Genomic DNA, 17500 nt, shown 5'->3' with positions numbered 1-17500 from the left:
ACAAATGTTCCCCTGAGCACCACCAGGAGTAATCCCTGAATGCAGAGCTACGAGTAACCACTGTGCATGGCCAGGTGTTCCCTTAAAAAAAAAAAGTGAGTTGGTTTCAAGTGTGTGTAGATAGGGATGTATGAAATAAGAGGGAACCTTTGACTACGGTGGGGCATGCTGGTCTTCCTGGGACAGGGGAGTGGAACAACATTATATTCCTGGAACAATATTATCCACCCCTTTTGTTTGTTTTTTGGGTCACACTCAGCTATGCTCAGCAGTTACTCTTGGCTCTGTGCTTAGAAATCTCTCCTGGCAGGCTCAGGGGACCATATGGGATGCTGATGATCGAACCCAGGTTGGCCACATGCAAGACAAACACCCTATCCACTGTGCTATTACTTTGGTCCCTATTTTTGATTCTTTTTGTTTTGTTCTGTTTTGGGGCCACACCCAAGGGCGCTCAGGGGTTACTCCTGGCTCCTGGAAGGCTTAGGGACAATATGGGATGCCAGGTATTGAACCCAATTCATCACAGGTTGGCCGCATGCAAGGAAAACACCCTACTGCTGTGCTATCTCTCTGGGCCCCTTAGCCCAAACTTTTTTGTTTCGTTTTGTTTTTTTGGGCCACACCCTGTGACACTCAGGAGTTAAGAGTTAATCCTGACTATGCACTCAGAAATCGCTCCTGGCTTGGGGGACCATATGGGACACCGAAGGATCGAACCATGGTCTGTCCTAGGCTAGCGCAGGCAAGGCAGACACCTTACCCCTTGAGCCACCACTCCAGCCCCAGCCCAATTCTTAATAATGTGCCTAAATATAAATTTTAATTTAAAATATATGACATATAATACTTTTGTTTATTTGCCTCTTTGGGCCACACCCAGCAGTGCCCAGGGCTTACTGATGGCTCTGCACTCAGAAATCACTCCTAAAAGGACTCAGAGGACCATATAGGGTTCAAGGCTGAACCTGGGTAAGTGTCCTAACCACTGTACTGTAGCTTGGTCCCACCCATCTCACTTTTCGTAGTGAATTCCATCATATTGTTGTGAAGCTGCCTTCAGCTTGCTTAGCTGTTCATTTGGGAGTATTTCCAGACATTGTCCTGTTCATTCTGTGTGGGTGATTCTTTTCTCCCTGATATTCTGCAAGCAGTCTGGGCAGTGATCGGGGTTAGAGAAGTGAGTACTTGGGGCACCTGCGCCTCAAGTGTGAGAGGATCCAGATGGTGATCAAAGAAACATTGTTATGAATGGCTTGGGTTGGAGAATTGAAAAAGCTTTGCAGTGACCAGGGCTTGAAGGTGGCCAGACCCCAATGACCTTCCACATTGGCCTGGATGGTAGCAGGGGGTCTGGGCTGGCACCTCAGACAGAGCCAACCTGTGACACACACAGTTGGTTTGGCTGGAAGCAGAGCAGGTACTTGGACCCTTGGTTGGTCAGCTGTGCTCAGAGCTGTAGACTCTCCCTACAGGCCATGGCTCACAGGACTGGTCTGTGTGCCAGGGTGCTATGCACCCTGCGTGGTCCACTCTGGGTGAGCTCTCCAGTCCAGGCTGCTCAGCTCTTCAGGGTGAGGATAGCCTCAGGAATTGGCCCTTGGGGTCTATGACTACAGAGCCCACCAGCAGCTCTAATCCCTGTGTATTCCTCATGATTGCTTGCCTCCTGCTCCAATATTGCATGTATTGGAGAGTAAAATTGGTGTACCAGGCACTTAAGAATCTCTTCAGGAGCAATAGTACAGTGGGTAGGGCATTTGCCTTGCATGCTTTCAACCGGGGTTCAATCCTCAGCACACCATATAGACCCTGAATTCAGTCAGGAGTAATTTCTGAATGCAAAACGTAAGCACTTCTTGGTGTGACCCCAAAACAAAAACAAAAACAAAAATTTAATAGAAATTTAATAGAAAGCCTCACAGTGGGGCCTGGAGAGATAGCACAGCGGCGTTTGCCTTGCAAGCAGCTGATCCAGGACCAAAGGTGGTTGGTTCGAATCCCAGTGTCTCATATGGTCCCCCGTGCCTGCCAGGAGCTATTTCTGAGCAGACAGCCAGGAGTAGTAACCCCTGAGCACTGGCGGGTGTGGCCCAAAAGCAAAAAAACAAAAACAAACAAAGAAAGCCTCACAGTGGCTTTCTGTCCCTTGGAAGCTGTCTCTTTTTTTTTTTTTTTTTTTTGGTTTTTGGGTCACACCCGGCGGTGCTCAGGTCAGGGGTTACTCCTGGCTGTCTGCTCAGAATTAGCTCCTGGCAGGCACAGGGGACCATGTGGGACACACCGGGATTCGAACTAACCACCTTTGGTCCTGAATCGGCTGCTTGCAAGGCAAACACCGCTGTGCTATCTCTCTGGGCCCTCTTTTTTTTTTTTTTAAATATGGAACGCTTCACGAATTTGCGTGTCATCCTTGTGCAGGGGCCATGCTAATCTTCTCTGTACCGTTCCAATTTTAGTATATGTGCTGCCGAAGCGAGCACTCTTTCTGTCTCTTGCTGTAGAGGTTTTGTTTGCCAGCCATCAGTGTTGCAAATACAGAACAAAGTTTTGATGTAGGTTTGCAGGTAACACTGTTCTCCCTATATGCTCCTCTTGATCCCACCTGCTCCTTCCACATATTGTTTACCCTAGTCCCTGAATCCTGGTAGAAATCCTTGAGGTCTTCTACCTCCATTCCACAGAAGAGGCCCCAGGCTAGAGGCAGCGCTCAGCCTACCAGGGACCTGGAGAGACTGACTGACTGGGCCCCTGCTGGAGAGAGCTTGCCCTTCACAACCCCTTTATCTAGCTGCCAAGAGCTGCCTTGAATGGAATCCAGCCTTCCCTCCCTGAAAAGGGAGCTCCTGCTCCCCTGCTTTATTGCATTATTTTCCCCACCACTTCTCAGTACTCAGCTGTTGGCCCAGCCCTCCACTAGCCGCTTCCCTATGGGCCCCATCACCAACATTCTGCAAATCTCCTCAGCTCCTCAACTTCTTGGAGTGCCCCCTGCACTTCCTGGCTCCAGCTGAAATGTAATTCTCCCTGGAGGACCCTGCTCCTCTCCAGGCTTCTGAAGAGAAGCTGTTTATTTTCTCACAGGTGAGGTGCTTTCCTGGATGCACACTGCTGCCCACGACTCCTCCTCCTCCAATCCCTCATTTCCATTTCACAACTTTAACTGTTTCTCACAGGCCTCACATTGTTTTCCACAGGGGACTGGCTCCTCACAGTCTTCAGGGTGACTTTCTTCCTCTTCTGAAGAGGCCCCTGCTCCGAATCTCTCCTTCCTGTAGAACCTTCCACTCGCCAGACTTAGCTCCTCAAATGCCATCTGGTCCAAGGTATCAACCTGCCTGCACACGTCTCCCTCCTTTCAACCTAGCAGGGCTCCCTAATCCCAGCTCCAGGGTCTACATTTTAGTAACCGTCTTGACAAGATTCTGAACTCCCTTATCTCCATATTTTCTCCTCTGCAGCTAGCTACCTGACAAAACTGCACATCTACATGAGCTCAAAGATCTGTTTTCTTTCAGAGCTTTCCTCTGAGAGCTAAGAAGCAAGGGAGGAAATGGCCCAAACAGGAAATGGCTCCACTCCACCTTCAGGGTCAGCTCCCTGTGGAAGCCCGGGAACTACCTAAGGATTCATTCAGTGTAGCACACTGGTTAGCGCCTTCATTTTCTTTATTGGGGAGGGTGGCACTCCTCTTACTTAAGAGGACCACGTGGTGTCAGGCATTGAACCCAGGGATTCCACATGCAAAATATGTGCTCCAGTCATCAATGGCTACTTTAGTTAGTTTTGGGCCATACTCAGGGTTGCTCAAGGTATTCAGGGATCACTCCTGGGCTTATGTGGCTTACGGAACCATACAGGGTTGTTGGGGATGAAACTCAAGTAGGCCCTATGCAAGGCAAGTGCTCTATAAATTGCACTATTTGTCCCATCCCCAGATTGATCTCCCACTATTTTGTTTTGTTTTGCTTATTTGTTTCTGTTTTGGGGGCACACTCAGGAATGCGCAGGACTCTCTGCTTAGGGCTCTGGTGGGGCTCAGAGGACCTTTGTGGTGCCTGAGATTGAATCCAGGATGACTGCATGCAAGGCAAGTGCCTTCTCCACTGTATTATTGCTCCAGCCCCTCAACAACTACAACGATGCATCAAGAGAAGGCATTTTTAAAATTTTGTTTTTGTTTTTGTTTTTGTTTTGGCCACATCCAGTGGTGGGAAGGAGTAACTCCTGCCTCTGCACTTAGGGTTCGCTCCTGGTAGTGCTTGGGAGACCATATGGGATGCCAGGATTGAATCTGGGTTGGCTGCACACAAGGCAAGAGCCCTACCTGTGTTACTCTATCTCTAGCCCCAAGATAAAGAAAGCACTTCTTAATTCAGGGAGTACAGGGAGAGCAGAGCAGAAACTACAATTCTACCCTAACACATCACAGTATCACTGCCAGATTCCACGGCTTTAGAGGAAAAAGAAGACTTACGCATGTGGGTAAGAGAAAACACTATTAACCTCTCAAATACCAGGAAAAAGCATTCCCAATAGTGCTGAGTGCTGGCTCAATTATCTGACTTTGTGTTCTAGGGTTCTCATTATGGTGCTGAACTTGGGGTAGTCGAAATGGACAGTGGAAGGACATTTTAAGTACTTGTTACTGTTAAATTTGAAGAACAGGGTGGGGGCCAGAGAGATAGCGTGGAGGTAAGGCATTTGCCTTTCATGCAGAAGGACGGTGGTTCGAATCCCGGCATCCCATATGGTTCCATGAGCCTGTCAGGAGCGATTTCTGAGTGTAGATCTAGGAGTAATCCCTGAGCACTGCGGGTGTGACCAAAAAAAAGGGGGGTTTAACCAGCCCACTCTTTCCACCACCTTACTGGTGGCTGGTGCCATTTGGTAGTGAGGGCCATGCATGCTCAGCAGAGGTGCCTGCTGTGATTTGCCCACAGACAGCAGCTTCCCACACTCCACCCAGGTGCTCTCCTCGGGCAGTTGTTTTTAGTTGTGGTTCTTGCTTTTGTTTTTGTTTTGTTTTGGGGCCACACCCATCGTTGCTCAGGGCTTACTCCTGACTCTGAACTCAGGAATTATTCCTACAGGGTTCTGGGGAACCATGTGGGGTGCTCGGGATTGAATCCAGTTTCTGCCACAAGGTTACAAGACAAGTGCCCTACAAGTGCCCAGCCCATTTCCTTTAGTTGTGGCTCTTGCACATCTGCCTCTAAGGGGGCACATTCTTCTGTTTTGGTGCTTAGACATGTTTGGAACAGAGTTGGAAGAGACAAATTGAGGAGAGAGGAAGAATGCACTCATTATAGAACCCTGAAATCCAGAACACGGGCCCCAAGGTGGAATAACACTACAAAGGCAGAGGTCCAGGAACTGCTTTTCTCTGTGCACATTCTCCCAGAGGAAATGCTCAGCAAGATAAATCCACTTCAGATAATTTGGTCCTATTTTACCTGGTGTGCAAGATGTTTGATATATAAAAGCTTAACCTGGTTAGATTAACATGGATAGACATTTCTTATACCACTTTGCTCTTGTTTGTCTAATGATTGTTTATAAAGCAATAAATTAGACTATGGAGTCAGAGCTCTCCAGGAAGCCACTAGTCCCTGGACCATACAGATTGTCTCTTATTTCTGACTTTTTTTGTGTTTTGTTTGAGATCAGACCTATCAGTGCTCTCTGGGATTACTCTTGCCTTTGCACTGAAGATCACTCCTGGAAGTTCTCTGGGGATGCTCCCTGAGGTGCTGGGTCAGCTGCATTCAAGACAAGCACCTTAGCTTGCACGCTTTCACTTCATATTCCTCTATTTGTTTGGTTTCTTTAAGACATTGGGAAGGGAGAGGGCTGAGTTTGTGTCTTGAGTACTTACTGGTGCTCAGATGACTCGAATGCCAGTTATGCTCATCTCCTCACCATATTCGGGTTTATAATTTTGCTTCTGATACCTACACAGAATAACTTCATTTTGTTTTTGTTGTTATTGTTTTGCTTTGGGCAATACTTGGTGGGATGCTCAGGATTAAACCCAGGTAGGCAATGTGCAAGACAAGATTTATCTTCTGGGACTGGAGCAGTGGCACAAGCTGTAAGGTATCTGCCTTGCCCGTGCTAGCTTAGAATAAATCACAGTTCGATCCCCCTGTGTCCCATATGGTTTCCCAAGCCAGAAGTGATTTCTGAGCACATAGCCAGGAGTAACCCCTGAATGTCACCAGGTGTGGCCCAAAAACCAAACCAAAAGAAATCAAAACAAAAAGACTTACCTGCTACTATATCACTCCAGCCTCGGCATAAAATAAATGAACATTTCTGTCGCATTACCTTTATCACTACATTTATTTCTTAACAGGACAGATATATCCTTGTAGGGAATCTTCATGTTCCTTTTACCAAAGGCCTAGATTTGGTTGTGTGTTGGGGCTGGAGTAGGGATCTTATGTTGCATGAAGCAGGACCTGGGTTTGATTCCCTGCATCCCATATGGTCCCCCGAGCATTACCAAGAGTAATTTCTGAGTGTAGAGCCAGGATTAAGCCCTATGCATCACCAGGTATGAGCATCTATCTATCTATCTATCTATCTATCTATCTATCTATCTATCTATCTATCTATCTATCTATCTATCTATCATCTATCTATCTATCTATCTATCTATCTATCTATCTATCTACCTACCTACCTACCTACCTACCTACCTATCTATCTATCTATCTATCTATCTATCTGTCTGTCTGTCTGTCTGCCTGTCTGTCTGTCTGTCTGTCTGTCCGTTCGTCCGTCCATCCATTCGTTTGTACATCTATCCATCCATCTATCCATTCATCCATCCATTGTCCATCCCTCTCCCCCTCCCTTCCTCCATCCATCCGTTCATCCATCCATCCATCTATCTGTCCATCCATCCATCATTTGTCTGTCTATCTGTCTATGTTTTTGTTGTTATAAAAACTAGAGACACAGTCCAGGGTTACAGTCCAGGGCTTACAGTATTTGCCTTGTACATGACTAACCCAGGTTCAAATCCCCACCACCATGTATGATCCCCTAAGCAGCACCAGCACCAAGGGTGCTGAGCACAGAGTTTGGAATAGCCCTTGAACACTTTCAGGAGTTAATTCCCCTCTCTCCAATTTGGTTATGACTATAACCAGGATAAGTCAGTGCTGACTACATAGAGCTCTTATGAATTTCAGTAAATAAGCTCTTAGCTGAAGAAAAACATTATTGTAAATCTAGTTGTTGAATTGAATATGGATTAAATGTTAACATTTACCTTCAGAGTCACTGAAGTTATTTACTGTGACTTTCTTATAAATTAGATTTTTCACTGTCATAAAAATTATGGGGCCTGCACTCAAGAATTACTCCTGGGGCTGGAGTGGTAGTACAGTGAGTGGGGCATTTGCCTTGCATACGGCTGGCCCAGATTTGATCCTCAGCATCCCATATGGTTATGATCCCCCAAGCCTATCAGAAGTGATTCCTGATCACAGAGCCAGTAATAATTCCTGAGCATTGGAGGTGTGGCCCCAAACCCAAAATAACTAAATAACTAAATACTCTGGCAGTGCCCTGGACCATTATTTTGGTTTTTGGGTCACACCGGCAGCGCTCAGGGGTTACTCCTGGCTCTATGCTCAGAAATCACTCCTGGAAGGCACGGGGGACCATATGGGATGCCGGGATTTGAACCACTGTCCTTCAGCATGCAAGGCACACGCCTTACATCCATACTATCTCTCCGGCCCCTATGCTTTTATATTTTAAGGACCAAGATTCTCCCCCTAAATCCATGATAAGGAACTCTAGACTGAGATAAGCCTAAACCTTAGTAAAGTATACTTTCCCACTCCTAGCTGAAGGAAGAGAAAGAGTTAACTCAGAAATAAAACCAGGGGCCGGAGAGATAGCATGGAGGTAAGGTATTTGTTTTGCATGCAGGATGTTGGTTCGAATCCCGGCATCCCATATGGTCCCTTAAGCCTGCCAGGAGCGATTTCTGAGTGTAGAGCCAGGAGTAACCCCTGAGTGCTGCCGGGTGTGACCCAAAAACAAAAAACAAAAACAAGCAAACAAACAAAAAAGAAATAAAACCAAAGTCGGTGCCCTCCAGGAATAAGGAACTAGCGGTTGAGTGAGGTTGGAAAAAGGCTCCCTTGATTACCAAAAGTTTGAATCAGGGTGACCCTTGACAGCCAGCGTCTGAACCAAAGTGCCCTCCCAACAACCAGGTTCTGTATCAGAGTATCCCTTGACGACTAAGGTTTGAATCAAAGTATCCCTAGACAACCAAGGTCGAGCCAGAAAAATCAGTGATTAATTAAGACATCTATGCAATGAAATAATTGTTCTGTTAATGCTTGTGATTTTTTTTTTTTTTTGATTTTTGGCTTTTGGGTCATACCCGGCAGCACTTAGGAGTTACTCCTGGCTCTATGCTCAGAAATTGCTCCTGACAGGCTCAGGGGACCATATGGGATGCTGGGATTTGAACCACTGACCTTCTGCATGAAAGGCAAATGCCTTACCTCCATGCTATCTCTCCGGCCCCAATCCTTATAATTTTTATGTAAACTGCTTGAAGATTGGACTTGGGGTCCTTCCAAGACTTTCCTAGTGGGTTGAGGCTTAGACCTTGGTTAACCAAATAAACTCCCTTTTTCACCTTGCATTATCGGAGGCCATCTCTGACTCTCAGTGCTGGTGTTAACTCGAACCCTAGCATATATCAAACCCTAACAATATCTCTCTGACCTTAAGGCTGGGATTATTTTTTTTTGTTGTTGTTGTTTTTTCGGGCCACACCTGTTAGATGCTCAGGGGTTACTCCTGGCTATGCGCTCAGAAATTGCCCCTGGCTTGGGGGAACCATATGGGACGCTGGGGGATCAAACTGTGGTCCTTTCCTTGGCTAGCGCTTGCAAGGCAGACACCTTACCTCTAGAGCCACCTCGCCGGCCCCAAGGCTGGGATTTCTGAGTGAAGAAAATGTGTGAAGCAACTATCAAGGCACCTGGAATCTGCCCGAGAAACACAAGATCAGCATCTTCCATCTCTCCTGTGTTTAGGTATCAAGTGGTAAAACTGGCTTACCTAAATTGAGAACAACTGGACCCACAATTACTTTGTGAGTTGACTGATTGATGGTCACATCACCACTGTGCTTGTTTTCACACACGTAGATGGTCCTCAGGCCTAGAAAGATTGAAAATCAGCACAGGGCTAGAACTATGGTTAATAACTACTAATCCTCTGAGTACAGGGGTGGTCCATAGTTGTGATAAGGTTGAAAACCATTGCTGCCCTTCTTTCCCTTCCCTTTTTTCCCTTCCCTTTTTCCCTCCCTCAAAGAGAAAAAAAAAAAGAAAACCATTGCTATATAGTGTCATCTCTACATCTTCTAGGTAGGTGAGACCTGTTTTTCTTTCTTTTTTTCTGTAGTGGGGGGAACAATTATGGCTACAGCTTAATAGTGCTGAGGACTTAATCCTGGCTCCAGATCAAAAGCAAGTGGGCCACATGCAAGGCAAGTGTTACTCACTGTACTATCTCTCCAGCCCCAAGACCTATTTTTCTAATGCTGCCTATTACTTTCCCCCCAATACTATTGCCCAATGAGCCTTCCTAGTATTTAGTGCCTTAGGCTGCAGGAACTGTCTCTTCCAGTTCTGCAGCTTGCCAGGGCTGTTCTACACTGAAGTGTGGGATACACCAAACAACCTTTTTTTTTTTGGGGGGGGGCCACACCTGGCGGTGCTCAGGAGTTATTCCTGGCTGTCTGCTCAGAAATAGCGCCTGGCAGGCACGAGGGACCATATGGGACACCGGGATTCGAACCAACCACCTTTGGTCCTGGATCGGCTGCTTGCAAGGCAAACGCCGCTGTTCTATCTCTCCAGGCCCACCAAACAACCTTAATAACTTACTTGGCAAGCTTCCAGATACACCCAGCCACATCTGTCCCCTGTGGGTCTTAGCCCGAATTCCTGTAGACATCTCCCTCTGATGCTTAGGCATTCTCTCAGCCTGCTGATTGGGTACCAAAATACATGTTTCTACTGGCAAAGTTGGTAGCTGCAAACCTCTATAACCCAAACTTAGGTACTGGAGCAGGCAGGGGGCTCTTACATTGTATGCAGCCAACCTGAGTTCTAGCCTGGAATGTCATATGTCATATGTCCCCCAAGATCTGTCAGGAGCACAGGGTCAGAAGTGAGCCCTGAACACCATCAAGTCCTCCAAGTGTGGCGCAAACAAAACAAAGCAAAACAAAATCAGGCCCAACCTCAGAAGTTAGACACTTTTTCCTCCTACAATGTCTCATAGATCACAACTGGCCACAGGGCCAGCCCAATTCAACCAAGGGGAAATAGCTGGTGTATCCTCCAGACGAGGAGCAATAGTTTGCTGCCATCTTGTTTGTTTGTTTTGGGGGCCACACCCAGTGGTGTTCAGGGCTAACTCCCAGGTCTGCATTCAGGGAGGCAAGTGCTTTACTCCATGTACTCGCTCTGTTCCTGTCAGGGAAGAACTTTGTTTGCTTGTTTGTTTTGTTTTGGGGCTGGCTCTGCACTCAGGAATCACTTCTGCAGCTGCTCAGGCTGCCAATTATATGGGATGTCAGGGATCTAATCCGGGTGGGGAATTTTTGTTTTGTTTTGGGGTCACACCTGGCACAGTTTAGGGGTTATTCCTGGTTCTGTGTTCAGAAATTACTCCTGTCAGGCTCAAGGGGCTATACAGGATGCAAGGGATCAAACCCAGGTCAGCTACATGCAAGACAAACATCCTACCCATACCATATGCAGGGGTCTCAAACTCGAGGCCCGAGGGCCGTTTGCGGCCCTTCGTACAACATTTTGTGGCCCTGCCCTAGAGGAATCTTTTTTTGTTTTGTTTTGTTTTAGTTGTTTGGGTCACACCCCCCAATGTTCAAGGCTTGCTACTGACTTTGCACTCAAGGATCACCCCGACTTAGCCTCCTGCGGCCCCCAGGTAAATTGAGTTTGAGACCCCTGCTATGACTCTGGCCTCAGGGGAGCAGCTATTGAAGCAACCTACAGTGGGGCAGTATCACTGTTCATCAACAGTCTTTTTTGAGCAAGTCAGGTAGTTTCTAAGCATCACATACGTTGATTTTACTTTTATGACAATGCTATGAAATAGATCGCATTTACACTGGCATTTTATGGATGAGGAAATGGAGGCATATAGTAGCTTAACGGCTGCTTGCTTATGATCTAAGACTGACAGATATAAGTAGGAGGGTAACTTCACAGGGCAGAGCAGAAGACTCTTTTTGGTGTAATCACTGCTTGGCCACATGTGCATTTGTGTGTACACCCAGGCATGTACATTGCCTTGCAAAACAATCACTGAATTTGCTAATCTTGCAGCTAGAATTTTTACTTTTGTAAGTGTAATGATCCCTCTTTTTTTTTTTTTTTTTTTGTTTTGTTTTTTGGGTCACACCCGGCGGTGCTCAGGGGTTACTTCTGGCTGTCTGCTCAGAAATAGCTCCAGGCAGGCACGGGGGACCATATGAGACACCGGGATTCGAACCAACCACCTTTGGTCCTGGATCGGCTGCTTGCAAGGCAAACGCAGCTGTGCTATCTCTCCAGGCCCTGATCCCTCTTTTTTATTATCTGGGATCATTTATAAAATTAAACTGTCTCTCTAAAGAGCTTGCAGAATACAGGGTTGGGGTACAGCAGGTAGGTAGGGTGTTTGCCTTACACATGGCCAACCCTGATTCTCCAGGAGTAGCCCCTCTCCCCATAGAACATCCTCCCAAGCCCCACAAAAATTACTAGGCATTTATAAAACTATCTAGATAGTGTGTGTGCTTTTGAGGGAGGGTAGAAGACCACATCCAACAGTGCTCAGGTCCTGACTCTCAGGAATCACTCCTGGCAAGGTTCTAGAGACCATATGAGGTGTCGGGGTTTGAACCACATACTAGGAAAGACCTTTAACCCCTCACCCTATATCTCCAGCCCACAATGTGTTTACATTTTGGTGCCAGAGTGATAGTACAGCTGGCGGGGCATTTGCCTTATATGCAATTGATCTGGGTTCAATCTCCAGGGATTCCTATAGCCCCCTGATTCCTGAGTGCAGAACCAGGAGAAACCCCTGGGAAAACACTGGTGTGGCCCCCAAACCAAAACCCACACCATGACCACCACCACCAAAACAAAAAAACAAACAAACAAAAACAACCAATGTGTGGGGCCGGAGAGATAGCATGGAGGTAAGGGCATTTGCCTTACATTCAGAAGGATGTTGGTTCAAATCCCAGAATCCTATATGGTCCCCTGTGCCTGCCAGGGGTGATTTTTTTTTTTTTTTTTTTTTTTTTTTTTTTTTTTTTTGGTTTTTGGGTCACACCCGGCAGTGCTCAGGGGTTACTCCTGGCTGTCTGCTCAGAAATAGCTCCTGGCAGGCACAGGGGACCATATGGGACACCGGGATTCGAACCAACCACCTTTGGTCCTGGATCGGCTGCTTGCGAGGCAAACACTGCTGTGCTATCTCTCCGGGCCCTAGGGGTGATTTTTGAGCACAGAGCCAGGAATAACCTCTGAGTGCTGCCAGGTGTGACTCAAAAACCAAAACCAAAAAAAAAAAAAAAACTTCGAAAAAACCAACCAAACAAGCAAACAAAAAAACAATGTGTGCACTTTGGTTTTTTTTTTTTTTTTTTTTTTTTTGAGGAGGGAAGGAATCATGTCTGACAGTTCTCAGGGCTTACTCCAGGCTCTGCACTCAGCAGATCACTCTTGGAGGGGCTGGGTGACCATATGGGGTGCTAGGAATTAAACAAGGGTTGACCACATGCAAGGCAAGAGCCCTATATACTGTATTTTCTCTATAGCCTCTGTGTGTGTGTGTGTGTGTGTGTGTGTGTGTGTGTGTGTGTGTGTGTTTAACTTCACTCTGTTTCTTAGAAGTTTTATGTTTGTTCAGGTTTCCTAGGCATCTGCTTTGAGTACCTTTCATCTGATTTCCCTCCCATCCTGCCTCTGCTGGTGAAACTGCCCATGGTGAGCAGAACCAGTTCCCTCTAGTAACCTCAGTGGCAGCCAGCTCATCCACTGGCGCCTTTCTTCTTCCTTGTTCTATAACTTGGGATTTTACTTTCCTTTTTGAGACTCAGTCTAATGCTTCATTGATTTTTTGTTTGTTAGTTTGTTTGTTTATGGAGGAACCACTCCAGGCTTCACTCAGGGGTTACTCTTGGCTCTGCACTTAGGAACCAACTCCTGGTAGGATCTGGGGACCAGATGGGGTGCCAGTGATTGAAGCCGGTTGGCTGCATGCAAGGCAAACGCTCTCCCTCTTGAGCTATTCCTTGGCCTATTCACTGTTGTGTTTTTTTTTTTTTCGTTTGTTTGTTTTTTTTTTTGCCACACCTGGTGACACTCAGGGCTATGTGCTCAGAAATTGCTCCTGGCTCAGGGGACCATATGGGATGCTGGGAATTGAACCGAGATTCGTCCTGGGTCCACCTAGTGCAAGGCAAATGCCCTACCTCTGTGCTATCACTCTGGCCCTTCTTCACTGATTTTTTTTTCCTATTTAATTCAGTAATTTTATCAATGGCGCCTTTAGATTTTCAAATTCCTTCCTCTTATTTGTTTCTGAAGTTGTTCCTAAGACCTTGAATAGAGTGATCAAACTTAGATGCCAATGGGTCTAAGTCCCATGATCCACAAAGCCTTCTGAAGCTAAAGATGGGGTCTCACAATAGGGGCACTGCAAAGTCCAAGGGTTGGGATGTCCCAGGCAAGCTGTGGGAGGCCTAGGTGAAGGTGGGAGAGTAGAGCTGGAGATTGAAGTTTGGGGCTAGATGAGACCAGAGACATGGAGGCTGGAGTTATGGCAGGAACTGTTATGTGGGCCTCCCAATTGCAGCTGCTGAAAGGAAAATCTTTGCCTCAACTCATCTTCTCCAAGATACTGAATGTGGGTCCAGCTCCTGGGCCTTGAAGTGGGCCCCTTCTCAGTCCATGTTTGCACTCGGTTTCAAGGGCTGTCGGCATTAGAGGGTGGTTTGTATCCCCAGGATGTCCCCAGTCTGTGGAATCAGTGATGACCCAAAGCCTTGCTGAGTGCCCCCAGGGAAACTCCTCTCTGGTGTGGGAGTCAGGAGGGGTTTGGTCTTGGAAGGAAGGTTCCTGGCCTGGGGATGGACTAAAGGAGCTGAGCTCTGAAGGATGAAATGGAGCTGAGGGAGAGAGAAATGGAAAAAGCCATTGTGCTGCTGGAACTGTCAGGGCGCTTGGAGCAGAGCATTGGGGAGTGAGTGATGGAATGCGGGGCAGGGCAGGTAGAGATGGGATGCCCAGGGGTGATTACTCTGCAGGGGACTTTGAAGCTTTAATCTCAGGCCTGTGGGATGGGAATGTTGAAGGGGCTTAAACTGAATGCTTATGTCAGATTTGCATTTCAAACAAGTGGATTTTTTTTTTTTTGGTGTTTGGGCCACACCCAGTGTTGCTCAGGGGTTACTTCTGGCTGTCTGCTCAGAAATAGCTCCTGGCAGGCATATGGGACACCGGGATTCAAACCAACCACCTTTGGTCCTGGATCGGCTGCTTGCAAGGCAAACGCCGCTGTGCTATCTCTCCGGGCCCTGTTTGTTTGTTTTTACTGGGAGTAACTGTACCTGCTAGAGACGCAGGTCCCAGCCTCTCCAGATACGGAAAAAATGGAGCAGGTAGGGCACTTGCCTTGCATGCAGCTAACTCAGGTTTGATTCTTTTTTTTTTTTTTTTTTTTTTGGTTTTTGGGCCACACCCAGCAGTGCTCAGGGGTTACTCCTGGCTGTCTGCTCAGAAATAGCTCCTGGCAGGCACGGGGAACCATATGGGACACCGGGATTCGAACCAACCACCTTAGGTTCTGGATGGGCTGCTTGCAAGGCAAACACCACTGTGCTATCTCTCCGGGCCCTGATTCTTTTTTTTTTTTTTTTTTTTTAATGTTTGTTTATTCTTGGGGTTTTTGGCAGCGCTCAAAGGTTACTCCTGGCTGTACGCTCAGATATTGCTCCTGGCAGGCTCAGGGGACCATATGGGATGCCGGGATTCGAACCACCATCCTTCTGCATGCAAGGCAAACACCCTACCTCCAATGCTATCTCTCCGGACCCTCAGGTTTGATCCTTGACTTCACATATGGTCCCTGAGCATCACCAGGAGTGATTCCTGGGCACAGAGCCAGGAGTAAACCCTGATTACTTCTGGGTGTGGTCCAAAACATGTGTAGAGATCTGGTCGAAGGAGATGAGAGAATGGAGAAGCATGGATAGGCTTGAGATTATATTTGCTAGGACTAGATGCAGGATTCTGTATTGGTGTGTTTGTCACAAATACCCACATTCTGTGATCGGGACACCCAAGCACCCCCAGAATAGCCTGATATTTTGGTGGACTTATGGACAGCAAAGTTATATAATTCCTTCTTTTGTATATGAATTATTTTTTTAATTTTTTGACATTTAAAAATTTTAATAGAATCACCCTGAGATATAGTTACAAAGTTGTTCATGATTGAGTCATATATGACTGAGTCATACATAATTGAGTTCATGATTCAGTCATACAATTCCTACCATCAATGTCTTCACTTCCACCTCCCCCATATCCCCCAATCATGCTCTCATGGCAGGCACTTCTCTGTCTGTCTATCTGTCTGTCTCTTCTCTTTCAGTCTCTCTCAGTCTTCCTTTTAGACACTGTGGTTTGCAAATATTGTTACTAAAGGGTTATCATGCATATCACTTTATCTCCTTTCAGCACTTTCAGTTCTTGTCCAGAGTGATAATTTCCACCTATTATTGTTATAGTGGTCCCCTTTCTGCCCTGACTGCAGCCCCTCGCTACTTGTGGCAAGATTTCTATCATGGGCCATTCTTCCTGGCCCTTATCTATATTGTATATGAGTTTCTTTCTTTCTTTTTCTTCAGTCACACCTAGCAGCATTCAGGGGTTACTCTTGACTCTGCACTCAGAAATTACTCCTGGCAGTGCTTGCTCAGAGGACTATATGGTATGCCAGGGATAGAATCTGGTTCAGTTGCATGCAAAGCAAACACCCTAATACCCACTGTGCTATTAACTCTGGTCTCTGTCTTTGAGTTTTAATTCCTTATACGTGTCAATAATCAACTTCTCTGGTACATCAGAAGTAACCTCCTGATCCATAGATTCAATCATAGAGAGTATGATTTCACAGAAGAAATGAAGGGTATGTGTGCGGGACCTCTCCTGGCAGTGCTCAAGGATGCTAGCATGTTCTCTAATACTTGAGGCACATTACCAATCCTGACCTTATCCTTTGACCTGAGGAGTAACAATACCTTTTCTGCAGGTGTGGCCCAAGGGAGTAATTCCCCCCAGTAGAACCTTCTATAAGGATGATGACTCCAGGCTTGGCCTCAGAGCACCAATTTGGAGGGCTGTTCCAACTTGGAGTCACCAATTTGGGATTTCTGCTGGCTCTTTGCTTCAGATCCAGTTCCCAGGCAGAGGAGATGCTAAGTGACGAAGAGGAGAATCTTGGACAAGAAGACACAAAGTGGGGCTGGAATGGTGGCATAAGGCATCTATCTGCTTTGCGCGTGCTAGCCTAGGACGGACCATGGTTCGATCCTCTGGCATCCCATATGGTCCCCCAGGCCAGGAGCGATTTCTAAGTGCATAGCCAGGAGTAATCCCTGAGCATCACTGGGTGTGGCCCCACCAAAAAAGACACTAAGTGCTTGATGGCCAGTCAGTACTTTTTATAGGGATGGGGAAGTGGGACCCTGAGAATATCTATACCTGAAGACATTTCTTTTTCTTTAATATAATTTTTATTTTAATTATAGTGGCTTACCTATCATTCACAGTAATATTCCAGGTACATATTTACATTGAATCAGGGAAATTCCCACCACCGAATTGTCCTCCCACAACCGCTCCCATCCTGCCTCCCATAGCCTCCACTCCCCCCCCCCCCCCACACCCCAGGGGCTGCTAGAATGCGTGGTCTCTTCTGTGTCTAGTTTATTACTTAGTGGTCTTATAACTGTTTGGTCTTGGTGCCTCCATTACTGCCCCCTCCACTTGGGAGGCGTAACTAGAAAGTTCAAGTTATGTGGTTTTGTTTGAGAAAGAGAAAGGTAATATAATGGGGTAAAAATCGACTATGCCGACTATGAGCAGAGTCATTCTAGAGGCTCTCATCCTTGGTTTGAGGGACGAAGGGGAAAAGAAGGTGAGACACCACAACAGTTCAAAAAGTGGAATCAAATAAGATATTCAGTGAGCACTGCAGCAATAAAAATATGCACTACATAGTTGCCATGGTCTTGAGATAGGAAATATGACAAGGCGCAAAGAGGAAGAAGAGAAAAGAAGAAAGAGAAAGTAAATATACAATTAAAAAAATAGACAACTACTTCAATATCTACCCCAAAACAAAAAAATTGACAAAAACT

The 17500-nt window shown here is 46.5% G+C and overlaps 1 non-coding gene across 1 annotated transcript; it reads right to left on the bottom strand.

The window, feature by feature from the left end:
• Window positions 1–2376: 2376 nt before the first annotated feature.
• LOC125996659 (U6 spliceosomal RNA) lies at window positions 2377–2483 on the bottom strand. The gene has a single exon (XR_007491341.1). It is a non-coding gene; the product is annotated as a U6 spliceosomal RNA (small nuclear RNA).
• Window positions 2484–17500: the final 15017 nt, after the last annotated feature.

This window comes from Suncus etruscus, chromosome 18 (genome assembly GCF_024139225.1).
Source record: "Suncus etruscus isolate mSunEtr1 chromosome 18, mSunEtr1.pri.cur, whole genome shotgun sequence".
In the NCBI taxonomy this organism is placed as follows: Eukaryota; Metazoa; Chordata; class Mammalia; order Eulipotyphla; family Soricidae; genus Suncus; species Suncus etruscus.
Note: the sequence above shows the minus strand (reverse complement) of the source record. Positions and strands in the feature narration are given on the sequence as shown.